The sequence below is a fragment of the Lactuca serriola genome, chromosome 8 (genome assembly GCF_051521515.1).
Source record: "Lactuca serriola cultivar US96UC23 chromosome 8, Lser_US96UC23_V15, whole genome shotgun sequence".
NCBI classification, from domain to species: domain Eukaryota; kingdom Viridiplantae; phylum Streptophyta; class Magnoliopsida; order Asterales; family Asteraceae; genus Lactuca; species Lactuca serriola.
Window position 1 is genome coordinate 212,363,778 of NC_136415.1, and position 26,579 is coordinate 212,390,356.

Sequence of the window (26,579 nt, forward strand, 5' to 3'; positions counted from 1 at the left end):
TCGACTTTGACCTTCGCGCAAGTAAGGCACTTACTCACAAAGGTAGCGATCTCCGCTTTCATGTTCGGCCACCAGTATAGCTTTTTGAGATCCATATACATCTTATCTGAACCCGGGTGGACGGAGTAGCGAGTGTTGTGTGCTTCGCTCATGACCAAGTCTCTAAAACCTCCATGGCGTGGAGTCCAGATTCGGTCCATGAAGTAGTAGGCTCTGTCACCCTTAACTTCCAAATTTTTATCCATTCCGCGCAGGGATTCTCCCATCACGTTCTCAAGCTTTAAGGCTTCCACCTGAGCCTCTTTGATCTGTGCGGATAGATGCGAATGGATAGTCATCGTCAACGACTTGGTCCTTCGACCAGAATACTCCTTTCTACTCAGGGCGTCTGCTACTACGTTGGCCTTCCTCGGGTGATATCTAATTTCACAGTTGTAATCGTTAAGTAGCTCGACCCATCGACGCTGCCTCATGTTGAGTTCTTTTTGGTTCAGTATGTGTTGGAGGCTTTTATGATCAGTGTACACCACACTCTTCGTCCCATACAAGTAGTGTCTCCATATTTTTAGTGCGAAGACGACCGCTCCTAACTCGAGGTCGTGAGTAGTGTAGTTCACTTCATGGGTCTTTAGCTGCCTCGAGGCATAGGCGATAACCTTACCTCGTTGCATCAAGACACAACCGAGCCCCTATGCATCATAATATACAACAAAGTCCTCTGTCCCTTCGGGAAGGGATAATACTGGTGCGATGCATAGGGCTCGCTTCAAGGTCTGGAATGCCTTCTCCTGTTTCTCTTCCCAGTCGAATGATACACCCTTCTGTGTTAGCATAGTGAGAGGCTTCGCAATCCGAGAGAAGTTTTGGATGAATCTGCGGTAGTAGCCAGAGAGGCCTAGAAATTGACGAATTTCTGTAGGCGTCTTCGGTGCTGACCAATTCTCAATAGATTTAATTTTGGAGGGATCCATGTGGATTCCTTCTTCACTAACCACGTGACCCAAGAATTCAACTCTTCGGATCCAAAACTCGCACTTAGAGAACTTCGCATATAACTTTTCGGATCGCAACGTTTCCAGGACTCGTCGTAAATGATCCTTGTGTTCTTCCTCGCTCCGAGAGTAGATGAGTATATCGTCAATGAAGACGATGACAAACTGATCCAGGTATGGACGACACACCCTATTCATCAAGTCCATGAATACTGCGGGGGCGTTAGTCAGTCCAAAGGGCATCACTACGAACTCAAAATGCCCGTAGCGGGTTCGGAAGGCTGTCTTCGGAACATCTTCCTCAAGTACCTGTAACTGATGATACCCAGATCTAAGATCAATCTTGGAGAAATAACTTGCTCCTTGTAGTTGGTCGAATAGGTCGTCGATACGAGGGAGAGGGTAGCGATTTTTGACCGTGAGTTTATTGAGTTCCCTATAATCGATGCACATCCGAAACGATCCATCCTTCTTCTTTACGAACAAGACCGGTGCTCCCCAAGGTGATAAGCTCGGTCTTATAAAACCCTTGCTGAGCAGCTCGTTGAGTTGACCGGATAGTTCTTGCATTTCGGCGGGCGCTAGACGATAGGGCGACTTAGCTACAGGAGTAGCTCCTGGGACTAGATCCATTCTGAACTCAACCTGACGTTTGGGAGGTAGGCCTGGAAGATCCTCCAGGAAAACATCAGGAAAATCGCATACTACGGGAATGTCTTTTGGATCTTTCGATTTCTGGCTTGTGTCGACGACGTGAGCAAGAAAGGCGCGACATTCCTTGCGTAAGTATTTCTGAGCCTGTATACTGGAGATGATACAAAAACTCGTACTCGGTTTATCTCCATATATCAATAGGGTTTCGTGATTCGGAAGGTGCAGGCGAATGGCTTTGTCGGAGCATAGGATATCGGCGCGATGAAGACTCAACCAGTCCATACCAACAATGACATCGAAATTTTTGATTGAGACTGGTATAAGGTCGATTGGAAATGAATGATCGTCTAACGTAAAAGTACAACCTGGGTAGATTTCATTAGAGCTTTCGGTCTTCCCATTAGCCATTTCTACGACGAATGTTTCTTTTAGTGGTTGAGGGATTTGTTTGAGTAAGTGTTTAAAGTTTTGGTTTATGAAGCTTCTTTCTGCACCACTATCGAATAAGACACAGGCATAAGAGTTGTTGAGAAGAAACGTACCCGTGACTACTGTGGGATCCGCTACCGCTTCATTGTGACCGATAGCGAGTACCCTTCCAGTTCCCCCAACATTTGTAGCCTTCGGACAATTCTTCTTGAAATGGCCAGCTTCGCCACAGCCATAACACGTCGGGGTCACTCCCGAACCCGGAACTTGAGAAATAGGTTTGGGAGGGGCCTTGCAGAATCGCACCATATGGCCCTTCTGTCCGCAGTTGGAACACTGCAATTCACGACAGGGGCCGTTGTGGTGGAAAGGGCACTTTGGACATTTGGGCAGATTCCCGCTATAAGCTTTTAGCGGGGCTGGTGCGGCTGGAGTGGCTGGGGTGGTGGCAGCATGGACCGCCACGATTTGCTGGTCCTTGGAGGAGGTTTGAGTTTTCTTGCCCTTCTTCTTATCCCATCGCTTCCTCTTTCTATCAGATGAATCAGGTGGTGCAGTGGTAGTGGGGGTTGCTGTTGTTGGCATGGAAGAGACTTCATGGTTGATCAAACTCTGGGCCAATTCCTTGGCACTGTCAAAAGTGGTGGGGCGTGAGGCCAAAACATTCCCTCAATACGGGGGCACTAAACCCCAGATGTATCGTTCAATCTTCTTGCCTTCGGATGGGATCATGTTAGGACACATAGCTGCCAAGTCGAAAACCTGGCAGTGTAAGCTGTTATGTCAGTCCCTTTCATCTTGAGGTTCCAGAGTTCTTCCTCAACTTCTGAACTTCGCCCCTAGGGCAGTACTCCCCTCTCATGAGATCTTTTAGAGTGTCCCAGCCCATGGCATTGGCTGTGACCAAGGAGAGTGCACTGACATGGCCGTTCCACCCTGTCAAGGCCCTGTTAGTAAGGGTAGCAGTAGCGTACTTGATTTTGCTCTCTTCGGGGCAAGAGCACATCTCAAATACAGCTTCGGTTCTTTCGAACCATTGGGACAATGCCAAAATTCCTCCGGTACCATCGAAGAAGGTAGGTTTACAGTTCATGAAATCCTTATAAGTGCATCCCTGCACTCGTTGGTGGACTTCACCAAATCTAGAATTTCCACCGCTCGCATCACCCGAGTTCATTTGGGCCATGGCTGCTGTCACAGCCGCAGTCACAGCTGTTTGGAACAGCACCGGATCGAACTGCGAAGGAGGAGGTGGTGGAGGAGGGGTTTGAGTTGCTGGTCTTCCTCTGCTTGGATGCTTTCGTGGAGGCATCCTTCACTGGAAGATCATAGAAATGATAGCAATAGTAAGAGCCTATTGTGAATATGAATAGAGTGTCTCATGGATTGAATCACATAATTCAAGATCAGAATGAGAGTCATAGCAATAGAGTAGTTAACTGCCAATATACTGGTATTAATGATGTAACACAAGTTCATGAAAATTAACCTAACAGTAGGTCTTACATCAAACCATAGAGAAAATGTTGGCAGTTTAGAGGTTTAACTAGAGTACTTTTAAGCTAGGAATGTTTACAGACAAGAGACCTACGGAACATAGAGAGAAAAAAAAAGCTAGTCCTTTAAACAAAAGAGTGAGGTAACTAGATGTCTCCTACTGGCGACGGTTACTTGTTGGGCGAATCCTCAGATCCGCTAGCTGACGCATAACTTCTTGAAGGTGTCGATCATGAGTCCTTTGGCGTGCTCGGAGTTCCCTAACTTCGGCTCGGGATGCAGCCAGCTGATGCTGCAGAGCCTCGTTGGTCCTCCTTGTCCTGTCCAGGGCTTCTTCGAGTTGGCGGATGCAAACCGTGTTGAGATTCGAGTTGGCATCCGCTTCTACAACTCGACCTATAGCAGCTTGACCCTGCTCAACATTCCTGGCAATCCTTCGGATCATGATGGGCAGAACCCGATCCGCAGATCCTCCTTCGCTTATGTTGTAGAAGCTTCGGTCTCCATTGTAAGGCAAGGGTTGACCCTGCTCCTCACTCCATCGGTGCAAGGATATGGCCCACATAGGAGTGGAACCCTGAAATGTCGGGCGGGGGTTAGGGTTCAGGGCTTCAGGGGGTTGATTGTTAACTTCTGGTTCGGAGCTCGAGCTATCCGAGAAGCCTTCAGCATGATGATCATCCAAAGGGATCGGGTGATCATCGTCTGACTCCTCGTCGAGCCATCCTCCATTGCCCTCGTTCGGATAGTACGGATCGTCGGGATGGTGGAAGCCAGCCATGCTATCTACGCGAGAAAGGGGAAAGGAGAGGTTAATAGACGTACTATTCTAAGATACTTATGGGATGAATCGTTATTAGTCGACCCAATACTTGCGTAGTGCATACCGATTACATGTAACCGAAACAATATAGTCCTTCGAATAAGCAACCCTAACTTCAGACCCCCAATCAAACAAGAACAGGGAATGAAGAAAAGGCTTCAGATTCTGAGTCTATAGCGCCCTAGTCACATGTAACCATGGTGTATCCACTTAGCAACTATTGTCCTACTAGTAACGACCCTTTTTGTTATCACATATGTATGTTTAGAGATACAGAATACTCCTATAGTATTCTTATGGTAACGTTATTGTGGTAGTGTTGGTACGTTTTAGACTTGTTGCAACACCACAACCAAACTTAGGCACATGCTAGTCACTCTCAGGAAAACGTAGTTGATCAGGCTACATCACCCCGAATGTGACTATATGTCTCTAAGCCCAATTGCGCTGCCCAACAATCTTAATACTTTTGTTCTGTTCTAGTGTGATACTGATTTTTGTGTTTTATAGTGATGTGTGTATATAAATACTTAGTTAGATCTTTTAGATACTTAACAGTATATATTCTTGGTCAGAGTGTTTTAGTCCCGAAGTGTTTATAGTTCGTATATCTTTTATAGGTTGATCTACTTGATTCACTATAAACAATGCTCTGATACCAATCTGTCACACCCCAAAACCGATAACGGCGGAATACGTTTCGGGGTGGAGGACGTCATGTACAGTATCATCACAATTGCATAATAGTAAAAGCAAGAAACATACAACCATTGCATTACATAGTGAGTTTAATTACAAGTGTTTTTGTAATGTTCAACAAACACCAAAAGTAAATCAAAAATAAGAGATGGATCTTGTAAGCTCCACCTTCTCCAAAAAGCTGCACCTGTAACTGTCTACCTTTGACCTGAGGATACAAGTTATTTTGAAAACGAATATCAGCATAAAGTTGGTGAGTTCATAAGAGTTTAGTATGAGATTTTTGTATAAAAAGCATTAGAACTAATAGTATGGAAAGTTGCATTGTACATACTTAAGTAGTAGAAAAACCTAGAAAATCCTATATTTTCCAGAAATACATTGTGAATGAAAACCTTTAAGAAACATGAAACTTTCATCCTTGAAATCCATTTATTGAAAAAGTATAATATTAAATCTCCAGTAAGTAATGCAATATGATAGTTTATGCCCGAAGTCAATAACAGTGGTGCAAACTTCCTTTAGTGTTAGATTCTTGATTACTTCGGGATATTAACTTAACATTTAGTTAGTATTTTAGTGTGGTTATAGTGCATTTCTTGTATGTTACCAGTAGTGTGAGAAGTAGAGGACCCCATGACCTTCCCGGTCATGCACAGTGTAGTGAAGTAGTGGCATCCATGGACCTGTGCGGTTCGGACTGAAGTTAACAGTCGGGATGTAATAGCGTCTGCCCCGTATAGATCTATACATATAGCGTCGTCTTCATGTTAGAAGACTCTGGGCGTAGTGCGTAGCGAATACAGTATCTCGTAGTGGATTAGTGTGTTATCTCATGATTAGTGCTTTCTCTTGTATTATAGTGTAGTAGTCTTTTGTATAACTCGTATTGTATTCTCTTATTAGTGTATAGTTTCATAATAGAGAGTATTATAGTGTGTAGAGTAGTAGTTATAGCGAATAATAGTGGCCTTAACTATACCTATTATAGTTAACTTAGTGCGTATGATTCTTGTCAGTTTAGTAGTTAAACATCGAATGAAACGAAAATACTTGTATCCAACACTAATATATATTATATATAACTAAGAAATCAATGACAGTCGGACGGATAACAACTACCCTAAGCCCACAATCAAACAAGAACAGGAAATAAGGCGAGCTATCGGTCCTAAGTCCTTCAAGTCTTACTTATATAAATATATTGGTGTGGTTACATTTTATAGAGAATTTATTTAATGAAAATCTTGTCAAAAGGGAACATTTATAAAATTGTTCTTTTATCCAAAATAGTTTTGAAAACAAAAATCCTTTTTATAAACATAGTGGTAAATCACATGCGATTTGAACTATGGATAGTGAATCACATGTGATTAATTCCTGTAACATGAATAATTTACTTGTATAAATTTCCATAAACATGTATAATTGACTTGTATCCCCCCTAAAACATGTAAAACATTTGAAAGGTTCATTGAAGGGGTATGAATTCACCTGAAATCGCGTAAATCGGGTGAATCGGGTAAATAAGGTAAAAGTGTCGATTGAGCGTTTTGTACCAAATAATGACTTGTGAACCTTTTAGGACCCTAATGTCATATGAAATATGTATTTTACAATAAATTAATCATTTTATGCTTTTCATTAAAGTATTTAGGCATTCTAGCATCGATTCGGGGTTTTAGGGCCTAGAAGGGGTTCCCGGGAGTGGTACAAGGCCAAGAGGGGTTTGCGGGGGAGTCCATGTAACAACCCGATATTTCAACTCTTTGTAATGACCTAAAAAGTCAAGTATTGTAACCATCTTGGAGTTTATAAAATTAACTTTATTAATAAAATGCCCAAAAAGTATCTATTTAAATTCCTACTATGTTTAATATCATTAAACCGGGATCGTACGTAAAATGGATGCCCAAATCCGGCTTCATTTATTGAAGATAAGATTTTTCCATGTTCGGTTTAGCAGCAGACAGCTAAAAACTCGAATCAGAGATCGGGCGACTTTTGGCCGGAATGACCTAAACGAGAATCGATGGTTTGGCAAAAACCGACGTCAGGTAAAGAAGTTATGAATTTTTAAAGAAATTCCTTAATCACGTCATTTTAATAAATAATAATAATAATAATTTCATAATTTGCCAACGGAGTCTAAACGAAAGTTGTAGAGCATAGTCTCACCTACGCGTGGATATAAAGACCATCGAAAACGGAGTTCGTATGAAGAAGATATGATTTTTTGAAGTTTATTAAATAAATTATAATTATATTTAAATCAAAATGCTAGCAATATCCGAAGGAGGAGTCAGCGTCCTCATCCGGGTTACGCGCTGCGTAGCCTCGTACGCCCCGCGTACGCGAGGGTCTTGGTCTCGGTCCGTCCACGTCGCCCCTATGCGATCCGTCCCATCCGAGCTCCGGGGCAGTCGAGGACTCGCTCATGCATGACGCACGGGTACGCGTTGCGTATGCCCATACGCCCCGCGTACCGAGGCCTCTCAGCCCCTATAAAAGGGATGCGAGGGTCTCCGGAAAATTGGCTCATTTCTTCTCATTTCACTTGCGTTTTGCCTCGTTTTCCATGCCCGTTCAAACCCGAAGCTCTGGTCTTTTTGCTCAAGTCCCGAGAGTCGATTTTACTCCCGAGATTCCCGAGAATCCCGAGAAAAATCCGTTTCCCGAGACGAAACTCTGCCCGGTTTTCCATCTAGCTATCTTCAAACTTTCAGGTGAGTTCATACCCCTACAAACACACTTTAAATACATTTTTAAATGCTTTTTATACTCTTTAAAGGGGGGGAATACAAGTAAACACACGACTAAAATCGTGTGAAACATCGATCTTTTGCTATACTTCTCATACTGTTGTTTTAACTATTTTAGGAAGTCATTATCATGCAAAACACCTCACAACACAGCTTTACCCTCTTGGGATACAATATGTTTTATAAATAGAAGTAATGTTTTATTTATACGTTTACATACCAATACATCATATCAAGGGTAACCATCGTTGCTAAACCGTTTTATACATTCAAAGAACTTATGATTTATGCTGTGTCAAACATTGTGAAAAGGATAAACTTTGCATACAAAACTACTACTTTAATACAGACTTAGTTGAGAATCCGTGAGACGTCTACATCTTCAAATACTGCCTTTTTGCTAAAAGGTACCGCTTCAAGTCATGTCTATAACCAGAGTCTCCCGTTCGGAGAACGTGTCAAATGTGTATAGATCTATACGGGAAGTCATGATCTCGCGCCCTGACTGTTAGCTACCGTCCTTCCTTTGGGGTGACAGTTTGTCATAACGCTACGACGCCTGAAGAACGTCGCAACAGGCATATTATGTTTAGTATGGTTATAAAACTCATCGGATATACAATTATTATGGTATTATGCTTTTATGAACGAGTAGCTATTAAAACTATTCTTCATCTAACAAGTGCGATCTTCGTATAGCTTTATTATATAAAACTATGACACAACTTTAAGCACGTCGGTTGCTTGCGATTTTCGGTCTTAGAGACTGCCAGTTATGTTAGGAAAATAAGGGTTTTTCCTAGATACAAACCAAACAACTAATAGGAAAATAAGGGATTTTCCTGGTGCAATTACTTACAACTTATAACACGAACATTCATATGCATTTCATACTTTTATAAGAAAATAAGGGTTTTTCTTGGAAAACACAACAAGTCTTATCTCAACTATTAAGGAAAATATGGGATTTTCTGGATCTAATACATTCATTTTCAACACAACGAATCATAACTCTTTTCATTTGAAAATACCGCGTTTTCTGGAAAACATACACGAACTTTCGAATGGCGTACATTTTCTCAAAACACTACTTATGAACTCACCAACTTAATTGTTGACACTTTTTCCTTGAAATAACTTGTATTCTCAGGGAACCGCTAAGCAGGTTTGGAAATCAACTTTTGGGGATTAACGTGCTGACGTTAATTACTTCTTTTGAAAGATGTTTATGTATTTATCTTTTGATCATGTAACGAATACAATGATTTAAACATTTTTAAAACCTTTATATATGTATGGTGGTGTGTACTTTCCTTTCTATGAACTGTTATGATACTGAATATGACGTCCTACGCCCCCGAACATTTCCGCCGTTCTGGTTTGGGGGTGTGACAGTCCATGAGTTCACTCCCTTGGAGTTTACGGCCCAAAGGCCACTCCTTGGGAGTTTACGGCCGTAAGCCCCCTAGGCTTGGCCGTAAACTCATGTATTCCTCCAAAATTGCAAGTTAAGGCCTTATTTCACTTCCCTAATTTTCTAGCAAGTGTCTTGGACTAATTTGGAGGGTTAAAACCCTCATTTTGTGACATTTTGGGGAGTTTACGGTCCAAACTTGTGCTTGGGCCGTAAACTCCATTTAGTCCCTCAAAATGGATGTTTAAATGGTCCAAATCACTTCCTTAAGTCTTAGTTAAATTCTAGAAGGCCTTAGGTGGGTTTTTGGGACATTTTGGCATAGAAATTGGGGAGTTTACGGCCCAAGTATAGCCCAAGTTTCTTTTGGCTTCAAAATGAGATGCTTAATGGCCTTAAACATTTCCTAGGGTCATAGCTAAATTCCTACATGCCCTAGATGAGTTTTTGGGACTTTTGTCAAAGGTTTTTGGGTGTTTACGGCCTAAGCATAAGCTTGGGCCGTAAACTCCTTTTTAGGCTCTAAAATCTTAAGTTTTCATGTCCAAACTCACCTAGGTAAATCCCTTAATTAGTACACAAGCTTAAAGGAAGGAAAAATGGGGCTTTTGGCAAGGTTTTAGGTGTATACGGCCTAAGGGGCTTCCTAGGCCGTAAACTCCCTTTAATCCCCTAAATCCTATGATTTTTGGCCTCTAAATACAATGAAGTATGTTTAGACTAAGATAGGGAATAAATCCTTACGTTTGGAAGCCGGAATTCGCGGTTTTGGAGTCGGGTTCGGGTCTAGAGAGAGACAGTAGTGAGACAGAGTGAATGAGTGGTAAAAGGGCTTAAAAGTGGCAATCCTGGACAGGAAGTCAAAGGATCTGAGGAACAAGAGAGTGGAGCTGGTAAAGGTTCAGTGGCAGCACCGTAAGGGCTCGGAATGGACTTGGGAGCCGTTTCAGGATCGAGCAGCAGACTTCGAGGACGAAGTATAAAATAAATGGGGGAGATTTGTAACACCTAGTTCCTGGTACTTAATTTAAATTAAGCAATTTTGCATTTTGGCCTGGGAATCGGCGAGTTGGTGGCCCAACTCGTCGAGTAGAAGCGAATTGGACCCGGGAGTCAAGTGGCTGACTCAGCGAGTCGGAAGTCGGACTCGGCGAGTCCGTGTTGTCTGGACAAAAACCCTAATATGAGCGTTTGCACCCTATATAAACACATTAACTCGGCCTCCCTTTTCCATAACACTCTCCTAGAGCTGCATTTCGAAAACCTAGCCGTATATGTGTGTGTTAAGGCCATTTTGGTGCTTTTGTTGACTTGTGAAGCTTGGAATGAAGAAGAGGAGCTTGAGTATTCGGCTTGGGGCTTGTAGATCAAGAAATCTCATTCCATTTTCAGCTTAATCAAGGTAAAATGCTCCTAATTTGGTCTTTCATTTGGTTGTTCATCTTAAGAATATGGACCTTGGGTGCATTTAGGGCTTTTCAAGCCATTTTCGGATTTAAGGAGTGATTTGTGGACTCTAGCTTTAGATCTGGGCCTTAAGAGGGGTCTCATGGCATCAAGGTGCCAATGTTAGGACCATGAGAGCCCTATGCACATTGTAGGACACTTTATATGGATTTTTGAGCTAAAAACCCCATGCATGAGCATCAAGTTTGGAACATTACGTATAAAATGGACATTAGGAGGCTAGATCTATGGTTTTGGTGTGTTAGACCTCATTTAAATTGACTGTATAGAGTTGGTCAAGAGTGGACTCGGCGAGTTGTTCTTGGCACTCGACGAGTCAGTGACCATTGTGCACCAAACCCTTCCTGTGAATGGGTAAATGATAGGAATGTAGTCCCTTGTGGGTTCAGACGCGAAAAGGGACCAAGAAGCCTTGGGACTCGGCGAGTGGTATGAGCAGACTCGGCGAGTCCATAGCAATCTCCCAATCTTTGAAGATGGACTCGATGAGTTGTTCATACAACTCGGCGAGTCATAAACTGGACAAGTTCTTAAGTTGGAGACGAACTCGACGAGTTCAAGAAGGAGAACCCATTGAGTTTCGCTAGACTCGACGAGTGGAGCCAGGGTTTTGTGTGGGTTTAGTGAAGTAGGGACTCGACGAGTTGGTAGGCCAACACGGCGAGTCAGGTCAACTGCATGTTGACTTTGACCAGTGTTGACTTTGACTAAACTTGGACCGACCCTGTTTAGGGTTGTATGTGATGTGTGTTGACTTGAAGGGTTTCGTGTAGGGATCGAGGAGTCGCAGGGATTCGACTTGTGCGCCGAGGAGAGTTCAGACACTACACGACATTGAGGTGAGTTACCTTCCAGTAAGGGTGGGTCTAAGGCCACAATGCCGGCCCACCAAGAAGGGGTATTTAGAAGATAATGGTCTTTGTGATAATTATCTTGGTCTGGTTATGTGATTTATCTGGATTATATGTTATGTGTTAGTAGGGGTTAGTTTCCCTAACAGTGGTTCGTAGGACCCAAGGGTAGGTCAGTACCCGGATATGCCTAACTGTATGCTTATATCTGTTGATTGCATGTTAGTAGTAAGGGGTGAAATAGTCCCCAGTTACCGGTTGAAAGATATCGATGCTGATTATCGGTTGAAAGATACCGATGATGGATACCGGTTGAAAGATACCGATGTTGGTTACCGGTTGAAAGATACTGATGAAGGTTACCGGTTGAAAGATACCGATGAATGTTACCGGTTGAAAGATACGAACGATATTGTATGGTATGTGGTATGATGGGGGAACTCACTAAGATTTGTGCTTACAGTTTTGGTTTTGGTTTCAGGTACCTCTTCGTCAAAGGGGAAAGAGCCAGCGGCGTAGCAGCAAATCACACACACATGTTCCGCAAAAAGTCTTTGGGACTGTACTCTGATTTTCAATACTTTTAATGTTATGGTTTGAAATACAACATTATGATTTGTAATGGATGTTTTATCAACAATGTTTTGGTAAAAAGTTTGTTAAATGCATCTAACCAAAAATGAAATTTTTAGCCTTAAAAATTGGGTCATTACACCCAAAATTAATCTTTAAGCCCATGAGGGTTCTGGCTAGGTCCATTAGGGTTTTGCTTGTGGGGCACCACCCACTACCACCTCGGGTAGGGGTGGTTAACGGCGGCGGCCACCACCTTACGGTGGTGGTTATTATTATTTTTCATATTCAATGCTAATTACAGTTACAAGGCTTTTATCCAAAATAACACACACACTCACTAACACAAACACTAACTAACACACACACAGCCACACCGTGGTGGCCGGTGGTGGCGCTTGGCGGAATCCACCACCCTATGTTGGTGGTGATGCCATTTCGGAGAACTTTAGCTATACACACCCACACATAACAGGTGAAACACACATATCTTCACTCCTATGCTCAGAAAAGGAAACCAACCAACCACCTGGCGGCGGTTCTCTTGTCAAACCGCAACGACACCGGTAAGCACTTGCTTGGGAATCTGAACGCAACCACCACCTTACGATGGCAGTGCCCTCACGGCCACAACAGTGGCTAAAAGCGGCGTTGCAGCAACGAAATAGAGAGAAGAAGCGATGAGGAGGATGAGCGGAGACCACCTTGGAACGAAGCAATGCCTACAGCAAGAAGTGGAGGTAGGAGATGGCGATCCAATAGCGAAGGAGCGGCGGTGGGACGCTCAACTGCACAACGTTGGACGGTCTCGGAAGAGGAGGCCCGTCATCAGAGTCGTATGGAGTCGGCGGCAATCCTACTATGGCCTCACAGAGGTAGTTGCTGGGACGAGGGGGTGATAAGGTGAGGCTGGGGGCTGCATAGGGGGGTTTAGGGTTAAGGTTTGGCCAGTGGTGAAGTTTTGTACCAAGGCTGGTGGCTCCACTAAAAGTTTGCCATAATATCAAGATCCGCCCTCCCTTTCTCTATTTATTTCAAACCAAGGCCATAATTTACCCTTCCCACCCTTGCTCACGGAATTTCTTTCATATCTAGTCCCATAGTTACGATTCAGCCCCTCCTTACAAATTATTCTTCAAATAAAGTCCATATGTTACGTTCTAAACCCTAACTTTCAAAACTCTTTACAATGGAGTGTAGAATTACCATTTACCCTTGCTTCTCATAATCTATCCATCTGAAGTCCCGATAATTTACCACGTGGTCTTTACCTTCATAAATACTTCCAAGACTAATCCGGAACTGACACTTTTAATCCCCGGCTTCTAAAATTGTAACAATTAGCCCTTCGAGACCATCCTTGATATATAATTTTTTTAGGGCTACCATCCGTTCATAAATTTCATCTATCTAATTATTTAATAAATGGGGTGTTACACCCTAATTTTTAATTAGGTGTTGTTTATTTGATAGCGCTGGGATTTTAGCGGATCTACAGTCAGAGAGTATTCGTAGGATTCAGCTGTCCGAGGTGAGTCTTCTCACTATATCCATGGGTCGAAGGCACTAATGCTGGCGTATTACGTGTTATTTGGTATGTGAGTTGTCTCTTTAATACTTTCATGGAAGACCCTAGGGGAGCCCGTTGCAACTGGATAAAGACCATAGGGGAGCCCATGGCAACTATATATATGTTTCATGATAATATGTGTTTGGATATTGTATGGTATTTTGGGAAACTCACTAAGCTTTGTGCTTACGGTTTTCAGTTTATGTTTTAGGTACTCGGTTTTCAAATGGAAGGGCTCGGGATGACTGTAGAGCACACACCGCATGTTTCCGTCTTCTGTGAATTACTCTGACTTGTTGATGTCTTGATAAAACTTAGTTACTCTGGTTTAATGGGAAAGATATGTATTAACGATTTATTAATCTAAAAGTATTTTTTTTATTTCTTGAGTTTTGGGACATTACAGGTTGGTATCATAGCCTTGGTTTGATGGATTCAAACATACTCTCGGGTGTTTCTGAACTCAAACTGAGGGTTGGTAAAGTTTCCAAAAGATAAGTATTTTCAAGAAAAGAGTTTTCTAAGATAAGAGAAGGGTGCGGTGCATGCAATCATTCGATCTCAAGTAAGTTTTCTCAGAATACCCACACATGTTATCTATTATGATTTGATTTATGAATTAGTGAATTGCATGCTAGTTAGGGCTAAGGATCTTCTCAGTTCTTGCATGATAGAATTCTTGGAGAGATGCCTTTGTATGTATATCATATGAGCTGGTAGACTTGCATGCTAGTGCTGATTAGTTAGTGGTAGTTTGGCCTGATATGTGACACTTTGTTGCATTGGGTGTATTGGATGCTATGCTGAGATGGGAATTTCTATTGGAATACTTTAAAAATTATATATGGTTAGGATCTTATAGACCTAGAACAATTGATTTGGCCTTTTTTCCAGGTCCTTGTTTGGTTGAGGTTCTAGGGTAGAGTCTATTGTTAGTCAGTTTATTTGATCCTGTTTTGTGTATAAATTTCATGTGTAAGGAAACCAATAGTAAAGGTGGAATTTCTAACATAAGTGGTGATGTGTGAGTTGAATGTTCTATGATAGTTCTATGGATTTGAGTGTTACTACACGAACGCTGCTTGATTTGTGCTTTGTGGAACTCTTAGATGATGGGATTCAGCTACTAAGTAAATATGTTGGTATTCATGAGGTGGATGACCAACATTATAGAGAGTTCTTTAGTAGTTGATGGTAGAGTGAGTTCGGGAACCTAGGTGAGCCTAGGGAGCATTGCAGCTGTTGTAGTCACATTGTTTAGTGAGCTTTGGTGCATCAGTTTGAGAAGGTGACCTATAGGATTAGGGATGATTCTTAAGGTAAGTATGGATAGGTGTGGAAGGTAGTATTGGGCCCGTACTACTGAAAGCACATGATCCATACTTGAATCGGGGAGAGTCTTGGAGAATCTAAGAAGCCTGTGGAAGAGGGTTCTTGGGTATGTTCTGATCATTGGCTTGTGGTATTTTAGTTTGGTGATAAGCACTCTGGAGGAGGTTCTGGTTCTCGTTCAAGATTAGGTTCAGGTACTGAGCTGATTAGCAAGTAGATGTGAGAATTCATCTCATTGGGGATTACCCGCGGTATTTTGGAGCATAATCCTGTGATTTTGGTGCGGTCAAGGAGAGGATCTTGGAGATCTCGGATGAGCGATTGTGTGCGATCCATGTTGAGGTTATGGCTATTGTTGGAGCTCACACGCAATCTTTCCGTGAGCGGGAGATTGATTTGGAGCACCTGTAAAGGAGGGGGCCAGATCAAGTGTATCTAGTGGAGGGTCCAGGGAAGAGACCCAAGACTTCTGATCAGTGTTTGAGAGGCTAGCAGGGCTGGAGGCAGTTCATCACGTGTAGGAAACTGCATGATAGTACTTACCGTTCCAGAGGTATGGTTTGCTACGAGTGTAGCAGGATTGATCAAGTCATCATGGATATTCCTGGGGGGAGCCCTTTATATTTTCTCTACAACCAAGTGGGCCACAAGAGGGTTGTTTGTCAGATGAGGAGGGGAGGAGCAGTAAGTGCACCTGCTCTGACTACCTTGAGGATCTCTAAGAGTTGTGAGGGTTATGGTAGGAGCCGATATTTGTAGCGTCAGTCAGGGGAGGTCATGCTTCGACATGTGTTTTTGCAGGCATGTTATCTTTTTGTTATTTTTGGTTGTTATCAGTTTTCATGTTGCTTGGAATTTTATATTGATTTGGGTAAGCGTTATCTTCGTTTTATTGCTCTGTTGTAGTTGGGTTATATCTTCGAGAATTGTTTTATGTGTTTTGCATGCCATGAATCATTAGTGGGTTATTGAGGGGTTGTATCTCGTGTAGCAGGTTCCAATGTCTTCGGTTATTATTCTGGTTTTGGTCGAGATCGGTTCAAGGGTATTGTGTGGAAGGTCTATGGTCGGGATTCAGCGAGTTGGATCTCCAGTAATCTTCAGGTTCAACAGTTTTAATATTTGTTCCGGTAAGAGCGGTTGTTGCCTATGGGAGAATTGTTGGGTTCAAGTACTATTGTTGCTAGGAGGAGAGCAGTAGTAGGAAGATGGTAGTTTTAGTTGCATGAGTTGTTTTGGTCAATGGAAATGTCAGGGGAGTTTTATATTCGCACAGGTAGTACTCAATTAGAATTCCATAATTCTTTGAGAATGGAAGTTAGGATATTGATTCATCGGTTCAGGGCAAGGGTTATAATTTTAGTCGCTAGCATAAGAACTTAGGAACGGTATCATGGGAGGTGATCTGGATTATCAGGTTGGTTAAGATTTCAAGAGTATCCTTCAAGGTTTCAGGAGTTGGGTGATCATGGAGTTGGCTAGCAATGGAACGCAGGTATTATTTAGCACAGGGTATGGGGGTTTCATACTGTTTGAGGGAGATGGGTCAAAGATCTATAAGGATTAAGAGGTGAGAGACCTTCTTCGAGTCCAAGTGGGGATGAAATAAGTGGCTATTAAGATTAAGGTTGTGTTGGTGGGAGTTTAAGAAACTCCCGACCTCAGTTTGGTATCTCCATTGTTATTCATAGTAGGTTGTGGGATTCGAATGCATGACCCAAAATCCTGATTGGTTGTAGGATTCAGCTTGGTATGCGTAGTGTTGTGATGGTTTGAGTATGGTAAGGCCATGGGTGGTAACCATGGTTTGTTGGAAGTGTTGTAAGAGTACGATGGGACCGTAGCATTCATTAGTTCGAGGTAGACTATTATTGAGATGGTCACGAGTGTGGAAGAAGAATTAGTTCATTCCTTGGTCACGCCGTCTAGGACGTTCAGGGAATTATTCTTTGTTCTAGGTTGAGGACCATAAGGGTCCGAGGTCCGAGGCAGACTCGGGTCTGAGTGGCTCTTGATGGGTGGGCCCCGTGGGCAAGGCCTATATGAGTATGGAAATTTAGGTTAGGCCTGGTAGAGACCGTTGGGTCAAGGTATTGGATCTTGAGTTGCAGGATCATGTGGGTGATCAGTGTGTAACACAGAGGGGATTTTAGTTTGGGTAGCCTTATTGTTTGGACTCTTGGGAACCTAGTGGTTGGACCAGCTGCGATACTGGTAGTCTCAGTGATGGTTTGGGAGTATTTATTTATTGGTCAAGTGAGGGGTCGTCGAGAATCAGAAGGTTGTGGTGTGAAATGCAAGTGCGGATTCGCGGATCTCAGGTTATGAGTAGAGTATCGATGTTTTTTGAGTAAGATCTCGAGTCGGGTGTCATGCGTGATTTTTGTAGGATTTCGTTCCAGTAGAAGAAGAATTAAGTTATCTATACACTAAGGGCATCAATCTCAGGGTTCAAGGGTAATGAATGGGTTATGTTTTGATGGAAAATCAAGCCATTGTGTTGTGCCTTGGGTTGGTTCTATCTGTGGGAAGACCACAACGTGTTTGGAATCAGGAGAAGGTAGGTCGTTAGAGACCGGGTATGATATGAGATTGCAGTTGGTCTTGTGGCATTCTTTTAGCAGTAGTTTTTGTGACGATGTGGTTTGGGCTATTATCGCCAGATAAGGTTTCTCTCGGGAGTTGTGTGGGGCTACTATATATTTATATGTCTTTTAGCTTAGCAACCGGGCAGAAGTCTGGTGTTTCAGATAGTTGGTAGACAAATTGGGATCGGGGACGTCTCGGATGCTTGTGGAAAGTAGCTAGGTGGCAGCAAGATGATTCGGAGTGGTTTCAGTGAGTTGGGATTTGTGTGTGCAGTCGCTTGTGATTCGGGGCATATGCTAAAGTGGCTTGCGGTGGGATTAAATAATCTCATAGTGGTTGATTGGACCCGGTTGCGCAGCTCTTGTATGAGTCTAACCGTTACAGGGAGGAATCTACTACTCGAAGGATTATTTGAACCTTCTTTCAAGTGTAGTGTTCTGCAGCAATTCATGATCGGTAATTTTTTTACGATGGAAGCATCAAGATAATCAGGGTTGGAAGTATTTTATTTAGTATGGTATTCATGAAGAAATGGTATAATAGTGGTTCAGTGTGTCGGGAAGTCAGATCAATTTAAGGTTTTAGGTTTCAGGAAAGGTAGAGGTGGTTTTATGCAAGGGTTTAAGGTTCATTCTTCTTCAGGTTTATAGAACCATGTGAGGGTCGGTTTCGGTTGCCTTGGGAAGGAAGGAGTATGCTCGGGGTTGTGGCCGTGTTGCTCAAATTTTAGGACGTACCAGAGATAGCATGGATGGATTTCGAGGACGAAATCTAAGTTAAGTGGGGGACAGTAGTAACGCCTTGTTTCGAATTATTCCCATGTTGGGGATGGTGATCAGGGATTGGGTATTAGCAGGCTTCAGATCCTTGAGGAATTGAGTTTTGGACCCATGTTGAGTTGGATAATGTAATTCGGATATTTTGGGTATCCGGTTTGTGTTTAAGAATCGAAGGGCATTTCAGTAATTTGTAAGCTCATGCTTTTATGGAAACTAGAGGTTCGTTTGAGATATCTTATGGCAAGTATGAGTTGATAATAGTGTAGAGCATCTAGATAACTTTCCACGGATATAATGATGGTTGAAATCGATTTGTATCGAGAAAGTTATGGCCTTCGGAATGAATTAGGGTTTGGGGAAAACCCTAGTACGCGAGGCGTACTAAAGGTGTATGTGGTGTGTATTGATGCGAGAGGTTCTACGCCATACGTAATGAGAGGTACGCTTAGTATACTGCGATATTGGAAGTGGGGTGCAAGACCTCATACACTGGTCGTACGAGGAGTATGTTGGGTGTACGAGGATTGTGAGAAAACCCTATTGTTTATAGTTGTACCCTATATAAGCATAATGTTAGCCTCTTTCCTTCATTTCTAACTCCCCCACCCTCTAAATACCCTAAATCGATCGTGTAGCCTCTTGATGGTGTTATTGAGCTCTTAGGAGGTTTTTCATGCACACTTTGCCCTTGGGAAGGAAAGAAGAGAAACCTGAAGTTGTTTGGCTTGGTGCAAAGACCTTGGATCCAAAATAATCACTTTGTGGGGAAGCTTTTTGATGTAACAAGCTTGCATCTTAACTTATGTGTGATTAGATCTCCTCATGCTATTTTATTGTGGTTTTGGTCTTCTTTTTGGGTTTATGGATATGTTAGTTTGCTTATGGGTTTGTCCATTCAGATCTAAGTTCATTTTGGTATCCTTGGGCATAAAGGTGCATGATTTATGTGTTTTATGGTGTCATGTATGCATTAAGTCGACCATTAAGTTCCTTTTTATCTTAAGAGCTTCATTTAGCCATGTATAGACATAAAGTTGGCATCTTTATGTGTTACTCCAACTCAAGAAGGTCAGATATGTGTTGTACAGCTTTGTCTTAATAGATTAAGTGGGAAAATCAAGTTGGGGCGGATTAAGTGAGTACGATGGGTGTACGAGCAGGTACGCGCAGCATACAAACCTCCAAGCGAGTACGCTGCACGTACATGCTTGTACGCCCCACGTAGTCGGTTTGAGTATTTGGGCTTCAGTTTGGCTACCTTTTTGGGCCTGGTTGCTTGGGGCTTTGTTGGGCCATCTAGGAAGGTGTGTTTTGGATTAGGGATAAGTAGTAGGCTTTAGGGTAAGGCCCAAGTAAGGGTTTGAGCCAAATTAAGTTAGGCCATAAATGGGCTTGGATAATTATTGGTTGGTAGGCTATTATGTTAAGGAGTTTGGGGCCTTTTACTTAGACTAAACTAAGTGAGGGGTAAAATGGTATTTTTACCCCATGAATGGATTATCGGATTAGGTGTTGACCCTAATTGTTAATAGGGTGTTATTTGTTTGATGGCATAGGGATTTTAGCGAATGTGCAGTTAGAGAGTATCCATGGGATTCAGCTGTCCGAGGTGAGTCTTCTCACTATATCCATGGGTCGAAAGAACCAATGCTAGTCCATTATGTGTTATGTGGTATGCTAGTTGTCTCTATGATACTTGCATGGAAGACCCTGGGGGAGCCTGTGGCAATTGGATATCAGACCATTAGGTGGGGGGAGCCTATTACATTCCAGGTAAAGACCATAGGGGGAGCCTATGGCATACCAGATAAAGATCATAGGGGGAGCCCATGGCAACTATATGTATCTTGCATGATAATCTGTGGTTGTATGTTGTATGGTATTTTGGGAAACTCACTAAACTTTCACCTCAAGAACACTTGTTTTCTCTCTTAACCACCATCCGATTTTCATCCTTGATCTTCAAAAGTTGTAAGTGTTCTTCCCTTGATTTGTTGTTATACTTCATCTCCTAGTTACACCCTTTGATTCATCCATGAAAACATCTCTTTTGACTAGATCTTCAAATCTCACCAAGAACACCAAGAACACACACTAGTTCTTGGTGATTGTGAACCCTTTTGAGCCTCCAAATCGTAAGTACTCTTTCCCTATGCTTAAGTACATGTTAGAACACTAGATTAACACCTTGAAAACGCCCAGAACTCATGAACATGAGGTGTGTACGGCCGTACACTCCTCAAAACACCCTTAAAGGGGATTTAAAGTAAAATTCCAACTTCAATACTTGATGTGCAACAGTCCCACAAGCTTCCCCACCATTCAAACCAACTTTTGTACACTTTTTACCATGAGTGTACGGCAGTACAGTCCCTGGCCGTACACCCATGGCCGTACACTCTTCATATTGGTCATACACTCCCTTTTGGTGAATCACATGTGATTCCAACACTTGGTCAAAGTGTTTCCTAGTCTTGTGAGGTGTTTCCTTGCATTTGGTTGCTTCTAAGCACTATATTTATGTCACTATATGCCATTATATGTCATTTAGGACTCGTTAAGTCTCGGGACTTCATTCGTGGTACTTCTCATCCTTATGCGCATATTCGTTTGAATCACCGACATAAGGTGAGTTCATACCCCGTAATGAATCTTTTAACTGTTTTAAATGCTTTTAAGGGGGGAATACAAGTTGAATACAATGATAATTGTGTAAATGTTTGTTATAAACGTCTTTCAAAAGATTGCTTATGTCTTTATAAGTGATCAAAACATTTAAAAAACTCTTTTAAAGTTATGTTACTTTTTAGTTTAACAAAACTCCATTTTTAAAGTACAAGCATAACTTAGTAGTAAAATGAGTCTTTTCCATAACAGTACAAGTAAAACACTAGTAAACTATAAGGGGTATAGTTTAGAGGTTCAGTTCATACTAGATACAATACACGATAACAGAAAGAACATACTAAGATACTATAACAAAACGAACATACTAATGTGTTATAGCATGGAACACCTACAACATCTAATTATACCAATGAATCACTAACTCATTGTTCTAAACAAAAGGTGATAGTTAAATTGGGTATACATGATCACATAACTTTAATGTGGATTACACGGCCTAGGAATTGGTTTGTTGAAGTCGCGTTTGGTTCCCAGAATCTCTTGACAGGGAGAGTGTATAGTATGGGTACTAGCCTTCACATTATGACCTTAATAAAACATACTTGTTTTAAGGAAATTAGTACGCCAGGATGTCAATTTAAAAGACAACTAAGTACTTTCATTTTCCCATTACTTTCATAAAGTGACAGTTCCACTTGAAAGTTAATGCAAACTATTTTCGAGTCAAGATAGTTATAAACTAGGGAAAACTTACATCTTTTCAAACGACAAACAGAATAGTCGGGTCTAGTACATTCAGTAAAAGGGGACCATAATGCTAACCTTATGATTCCTTAATGTATACATCAAGGGATATATATTAATAGGATTCGACAGGTAATAGGATGTGTGCTTTCCGCTTCATTTCCTGCTCCTTGTTTGGTTGTGGGCTTAGAGTGGATTCACCCAGCCTATTATCCATTCGATCTTAGTTATATATATGTTCCATATACATTAAGTCATCATAAGGGGTACCAGGTATGGGTCGGGTCATAGGACACTAATTCAATGCACTTTTTTTATCTAGTACAAAACATACTTTTCAAATAGAACACTTGGTATACAAAACTAGAAACATACCAGTAAAGGGTTTAATCCATTTTATTAAACCAGTATAACTTAAAGGACCTTAGGTGATTAATTCTATAATACATTAGTTTATACATCAGGGTTATATATAATTAATACTCGATAGATAGTTAGATGTGTGTCTTCTGCCTCATTTCCCGTTCATTCACACAATTAACTATCTATTCAATATTAGATTATATATAGCTAGTATAACCTAAGTGATTATAGAAGGAACCACTGTGGTTACTATTTTTATTATAAGAAATAAGGGTATTCTTAAAGAATCTTTTCATCAGATATAAAGGAACTATTACAGTTAACTCCGTAAGTACCAAGTGATTACACCAGGGTTATATATAACAATGATCTAACAATCAATGGGATGTGTGCCATCTGCCTCATTCCCTGTTCCTTTTTTGGTTGTGGGCTTAGGGCAGATACACACAATCGATTGTTTGTTTACTCTGAGTTTTATATAACTTGTATCCATTTAGTACTCATTGAAAGGATTGTAGAGTCATTTTTACTTATCTTTCATCAAAGCAGGAAATATAGGATTTTCTTGAGGAACAGGCGAACTTTTCTAAACAAAACTTACAACTTACTAAGTTTTCTACAACTTACTTACATCACTAAAATCTTATGAACTCACCAGCTTAATTGCTAATCAACTCTTTCAAAATAACATGTATTCTCAGGAAACTAGTAGACAAGTACTTGTGTTGGGAATTCAGAAGATGGAGCATAATAGCTTCAAGACTTGTTTTGTTATTTTCTTATGTATTCTATGTTTTGTGAACACACACATTGTAAACACTTTCTTTCAAATGAAATGGTTGTTTATTACTTTGATTACTATGATGAATGTCTTGTGATACTAAACATGACGTCCTCCACCCCCGAACGTTTCCGTCGTTCCGGTTTTAGGGTGTGACATAAATCTTCTTAAGAACTCGAAAGCACAACAATGAAGTCTAAGGGATGATTTGTAGGGTTATGGAGACTTAAGGGCTAGTAAAGAGGCTAGCCCTGATGACTTAAGGTGTTTATATAGGGTGCAACACCCTAAATTAGGGTTTCATTAAGTCTCACGTACACCCCGCGTACGTATCCGGAGTCCCAATCTCACCTCGCATCAGTATGCTAAGCGTACCATGTGGTACCCCCTGTGTACTACACAAGCACAAAAAATGGAACTTTTAAAAATAAAAAGGGCAATAATGAAAATACCAAGATTCAAGTGTTACACTAAAGAGTTACCAAAGATTACCATTTTGTTGCCGGAAGAAACCAACATTGCATCTTTTCCCCTCTCCTTATTTCCTTCATATTCTGATTTGTAGTTGGAGATAGTTTTATAAGTAAATTGCTAGAGAAGAAAAATTGCTCATCATTTTCTTTATTTTTGATTTTGATTTTGATTTTGATAATTTTAAGAAAAAAAAAAGTAGAGGTAAGAGAATGATTTTGATTTTTTTAGTTCTCATGTGTGTGATTTTTATAAGTTTAATGTTTGATTTTGATTTTGTTTCAATTTTGTGGTGTTATTTCTTATTAGTTTTAGCGGCATTTTGTGGTTATTAGTATTGATTAGCGTTGTAAATGTTGTGCGGGTTGTGGGGTTGGTGGTAATTAGCGACGATGATGATTGTGATTGGTGTTTGTAATGATGGTGATTTGTGTTGGCAAGCGTTTTGGTGTTGATAGTGATTGGTGATACTGGTGAAGGTGATTAATTATGGTTTTGATTGGTGTAGGTGATGGTAATGTTTGTGATAATGGTGATTGGTGGTGGAATTTTTTTATGGTGGTGGAATAATAAAAAAATGTTATAGTTTTAGCCTGTATATAGGTGGGGGTGTGGTGGAGTGGGTTGGGGTAAACTCGAAATTATCATATCTAAAAAATTAGCAGCCAAGGTGTTAGTTGTAATGGCCTAGGGACCTTCGATGTAAGAATTAGAAACCATACGGACCAACGTCAAAAATAAAAACTTGGATTAAGTGCAGATTTTGGCAAAAAAACATAGACCAAAATTGTAATTAACTAATTTTTTAGGGCTAATTTTTTTATCGAAAAAATCTGAATATATCAAAATTCAAAAAATGAAATAAAAATAAAATTGTCATTTATAAATAGACATCAAAATATATATATATATATATATATAAATGTATAAATTTTGTTTCTTGAGATTCATTTAAACTCAAATTGTGAATTTGAACTCTACCTAGTTTTACATAAGATAATTCACATATGAATGGTTAATATATTTATTTTTTTCAACAAATATTAATCATTCACTAATTATTTGTTGCATATAAATTTTTTGATGGCTAATATTGAATGTTAGTGACAAATTGAGAAATAGAAGGAGAATTGCGTCTTAATAAAATCCGGAATTAAATGTAGTTGAAGTAAGAGTTGGGCTAAGAGGCCCAGTCTACATAGATGACGAAGCCCAAAACATATATAACAGTGATATGTAATTTGGTCATATGAAAGTCGGTACTTAAGTAACTGATTATGTAATTTCCCAAATGATAAACACAGATAAAGTGATTTGTACATAATAAAGTGATTTGTACATAATAAGTTTTTTCATATACAACAAATTATTTTATGGAGTTGTACAATACAACATTTAAATGTATAAATTGTTGTATATGAAAATATTTTATTGTGTACTAATTAGAAACAACAACTGTTTGTGAACATGATAATATTCAAAATATTATAACAAATATCTGAATTAAATATTACTATTTAAATATATTTTAAAATTATCTTCAATTTAAATAACTGATCATATTATTTTTAAAGTTATTTAATTTGTTTTTAAAAAGTTAATGCAATCAGTTATAGTTTTAATTTATAATGTTTATTAAATAAATTATTATCTTTTATTTGTTAATTACAACCAATTCTAATCAACATGGTCAATATAGTAACGATATGAATATCAACGATGTGATTTGAACATTAATTAAATAACGATAAACAAAAAATCTGGTAAAGACCAAGTTAATATTGTTAGCTAGTTGTCATCTTTTACATAAATAGTTATTTTTTCAAATATATATGTGAAGTGCAAGATTGAATAGAGAGAATGTGAGACCCAACATATACAAAGACATAATGATTATATGGTAATAATATGAAATACACTAATATTTTTTCTTCAAATATAGAGGCTCAATAAGGTCAGACAATGATATGTTAAGTTACAGCACACGCTAACTTTGATACCATATAAGATATATATTTGAAATCCAAAAATTGTTTCTCCAAACAAGTTCTTATGGAAAGAATGAAGTACCCAACTTATATAGTAGTAATATAAGAGAACGTGTGACACTAATATTGGATACACTAGGATTCACGGGTTTATAAAAAATTATACAAATTCAAAGATTCATTGTTGTGTAAAAACTAGTAAGTTTGGACTCCTTAATCAATATTGTTACACTATTGCAATGATAATAATAGACAAATAATTTTAAAAATATGACAATAGAGTAATATATTGATTAAAAACAGTCGTCTAGAAATTAATATAAATAGTATTACCTGTAAAAACCTATACAAATGTCATCGGCTTAAAGATAATCTTTAATGGATTAATTTGGTGAAAAGAAAAGTATTTTAAAGAAAATCAGCTTAAAGATATTCTAAAATGTATTTAAATGTCATCGGCTTAATTGCCCAGAAAATATAATAATAAATGAGGTTTACTCGTTAAGTTACGATTTCTTAAAGGTTGTTCTTATTTAGTTATTTTTTTTTCTTTCATTTCCACTAATATGTCACCGAATCAAACACTATTCTGTTAAGACTCTTGTAAACGTAGTCAATAACAGTATTCTTTTAAAACAGATATAGGGGCTAAAGTTTGAATAGATGGCAGTGAAGGGACTAGTTGTGGAAGAAGGTTGATGTGGGTAAGGAAGAAATGTGGTCCATGAAGATTTTGAAACTGATGGTTAAAAATGGATTGTGAGTCGCTATCATTCCCCAACCTTTGAATTAGTGGCTCGTATTCACTACACCAAGATCCTTGACTTTTCCTCCTTTGGTTCCATCTTTACCCTATTTTTTTTCCTGGTAATTGTAATTTGGTCGACATAGTTTTGAAAGGGGTACGTTTATACTAAGACAAATCCAAAATAAATAAATAAATAAGTTGATGTTGTATTAAAAAAAAAAAAAAAAGGAAAGTTGTATTGACCTACATTGAACGTGTCTTAAGGTTCGTTACGTAGGATAAATCATAAAGCACTAATGATATTTTAAACATGTTTAAATTTTGAACATTAAATATAAAATTATGCACTTCGACTATGAAACTTTCATAAGCTTGTATTAACATTTCTGATTTGAAGTCGGACTCTGTCTTTATTTAGTTTTAAG